The sequence below is a fragment of the Humulus lupulus genome, chromosome 7 (genome assembly GCF_963169125.1).
Source record: "Humulus lupulus chromosome 7, drHumLupu1.1, whole genome shotgun sequence".
Lineage (NCBI taxonomy): Eukaryota > Viridiplantae > Streptophyta > Magnoliopsida > Rosales > Cannabaceae > Humulus > Humulus lupulus.
The window spans coordinates 201,154,204-201,157,650 of NC_084799.1; the positions used below are offsets into that span (position 1 = coordinate 201,154,204).

At 44.3% G+C, this 3,447-nt stretch overlaps 1 non-coding gene across 1 annotated transcript; it reads right to left on the minus strand.

Moving 5' to 3' along the window:
- Positions 1 to 2,940: 2,940 nt before the first annotated feature.
- LOC133793270 (small nucleolar RNA R71) lies at positions 2,941 to 3,047 on the minus strand. Its single transcript, XR_009874722.1, has one exon. It is a non-coding gene; the product is annotated as a small nucleolar RNA R71 (small nucleolar RNA).
- Between the last annotated feature and the right edge of the window lie 400 nt (positions 3,048 to 3,447).

Consider the following 3,447-nt stretch of genomic DNA (forward strand, 5'->3'; position numbering starts at 1 on the left):
TACCCGATTCCAGCCACTGTCTATGGCGCTTATTCAAATCTTTCTGAGTAAAGAAGTACTTCAAACTCTTATGGTCGATGTATATTTTGCACTTCTCGCCATATAAATAATGTCTCCAAATCTTAAGTGCAAATACCACCGTTGCCAATTCTAGATCATGCGTGGGATATCTCCGCTCATACTCCTTCAGTTGTCTCGATGCGTAGGCTATCACTTTTACGGCTTGCATCAGTACACACCTTAAACCCTGTCTGGAAGCATCACAATAAACCATAAATTTCTCATTGTCTGACGACAGACTCAATATTGGAGCGGTAATCAGTCGCCGCTTCAATTCCTTGAAATTTCTCTCACACCTATCTGTCCACACATACTTAGTCTTCTTTCTCATCAATTCAGTCAATTGTGTGGCTATCCTGGAGAACCCCTCAAAGAACCACTGATAATACCCTACCAATCCCAAGAAGCATCTAACTTTCGGTACACTGCTCGGTCTAGGCCAATCTCTCACTGCCTCAATCTTGCTTGGATCAACCAGAATCCCCTCCTTACTGACATTATGGCCCAGAAACATGAATTACGGTAGCCAAAACTCGCACTTGCTGAACTTATCACATAACCTATGCTCTCCCAACCCCTGTAATACCAAGCGTAAATCTCTGACTGAGAGTACACCAATATGTCATCTAAACATGATCATAAACTTGTCCAAATAGCCCTTAAAGACCCTATTCGTCAAATCCATAAAGGTTGCTGGGGCGTTGGTTAATCCAAAGGACATAACTAGGAATTCATAGTGTCCATATCTCGTGTGGAAAGCAGTCTTTGGTATGCCATCCTCTTTAATCCTTAACTGGTGGTAACCTGACCGAAGATCAATCTTAGAGAACACTGTCTTCCCCTTTAGTTGGTCAAACAAGTCGTCAATCCTAGGTAATGGGTACTTGTTCTTAATGGTCAACTTGTTCAAGTCCCTGTAGTCAATACACATCCTAAGATATCCATCCTTCTTCTTGACAAACAACACTAGAGCACCCCATGGCGAAAAACTTGGTTTGATGAACCCCAAATCCAGTAACTCCTGCAACTGAATCTTCAATTCCTTCAACTCTGCTGGAGCCATTATATAAGGTGTCCTAGATAATGGCTCCGCCCCTGGCGCCAACTCTATAACAAACTCAATCTCCCACTATGGCGGCAGCCCTGGCAAGTCTACGGCAAAAAAATCTGGAAACTCACAAACCAATCTGGTCTCACTCGGTCCAACTGACATAATTCTAGCGGTATCCACAATGTTCGCTAGGAATCCTATGCAACCTTCATACATCAGGTCTCTAGCCTTCAATGCCGAAATCATAGGTATTTGCAGTGCACTAACTGTGCCTACAAATACAAAGGGTACCTCCTCTTCTGGTTCAAAAGTCACCATTTTGCGCTTGCAGTCAATTGTCGCCCCATACTTTGATAACCAATCCATCCCTAAGATCATATTGAAGTCATCCATTGCCAACTCAATCAGATCCGCAGACAACTCTCTACTGTTTATTTCTACTGGCAATGCTCTAACCCATCTCCTAGAGACTACCCCAGTTCCCTAGTCGGCAATAAAGTCTAAAATCCCCTAGCATATACAAATAACTAGGTTTACACAGCTGATCTATCACTCTAGCGGAAACAAATGAATGTGTAGCCCCCGAATCAATCAATGTAATAAAAGAAGAACCAGCACTAGAAATCTGACCTGTCAAGACCGAGGGGCTAGCTTCAGCCTCAGTCTGGGTCAAGATGAATACTCTGGTAGGAGCGAGACTGTTGCTCTACTTCGGCTCCTCTTTCTTGGCTTGTGGGTAGTCCTTCTTCAAATGGTTGACACTCCAACAAATAAACCATCCCCAGATCCTGTACTCTCCTTGATGTTGTCGTCTGCACCAAGGACACACTGGGAAACTCCTCCAGTTGTCACCCCCGCCCTAACGGCCGCTGAAAGCACCCCATGCCCTCCTATCTGAGCTAGGAGGAATGAAAGAATCAAGGGCCTTTCTCTTCTGCTCACTGGGGCCACTACCCCGAATAGATTCGATAAAAGGAGGCACCGTCCTCCTAGCATCATGCCTAGCTGTGCCCTCTCTCCATATCTGATCCTCGACCCCCTCAACAGTAAGGGCCTTGTCCACTACCTAAGCATACGTAGTAGTCCCCGGATCCAAGGTTATCTTAACGTCGCGGGCGATCATAACATTCAATCCACGCATGAACTGATCCCTTCATGCCGCATCAGTCGGCACCAAATCCAGTGCGAACTTTGTCAACCGGTTAAACCTTAAGGCATACTCAATAACCGTCACCCGGTTCTGATTCAGGTTGGTAAACTCGTCAACCTTTGCAGCTTGGATTACAACACTGTAATACTTCTTGTTGAAAAAATTTCTGAACTCTTCCCAAGTCATAGCTGCAACATTCCTTCTCTGAGTCACCACATCCCGCTAGATACGGGCATCCTCTCTAAACAGGTAGTTGGCACAAGCTAGCCTCTTATTCCCTTCAACCCTCACGAAGTCCAGGATGGAAGATATCATGTTCATCCACTACTCTGCCCGTAGTGGGTCTAGTCCACCCTCGAAGGTGGGAGGATGTTGCTTCCTGAACCTTTTATACAAGGGTTCCCACGTATTCTCCATAACAGGCTGAACTAGCACTGTCCAATTTGGTCGTTTTCCTTCTGAAGACCCCCATATGCAGTTGGCTAATTTCTTGGAGTTGTGTGATACCTTCAAATACAATGGGGTCAGTGATGATGCTATAAGGTTGAGACTTTTCCCATTTTCTCTGTGCGAGAGAGCTAAGAGCTGGCTTAATTCGCTGCAGGAAAACTCTATTAATATGTGGTAAGACGTTGCTCAGAAATTATTGGCCAAGTTTTTCCCTCCCTTGAAGGCTGCTAAATTGAGGGGAGAAATTAATAACTTTTATCAGATTGATGGGGAGTCATTATATGATGCTTGGGAATGTTTCAAGGAGCTATTGAGAATATGTGCCCATCATGGTATAGAAAAGTGGATGTTAGTCCACAATTTTTACAACGAGCTATGTGGTAAAACAAGAACAATTATTGATGCTGCAGCTGGTGGGGCATTCATGAGTAAGAGTGTCAAGGAAGCTTATGAAGTGTTAGAGGACATGGCCACAAACAATCATCAGTGGTCTGATGAGAGGTCATCTGGGGTTAGAAAGGTAGCTGGGGTACATGTACTTGATGTAATTAATGCTTTGACAGCACAAGTGGACTCGTTGACAAAACAATTGCAGTAGAATACTGTGTCTCCTAATGTGATTCATATGGCAGCTAGGTGTGAAATTTGTGGTGGTTCTCACTCTTTTGATCAGTGTCCTGCTAGTACTAATAATAACATTCCTATGGGCCAAGCTTAGGTTCAAGCTATGGGAAAT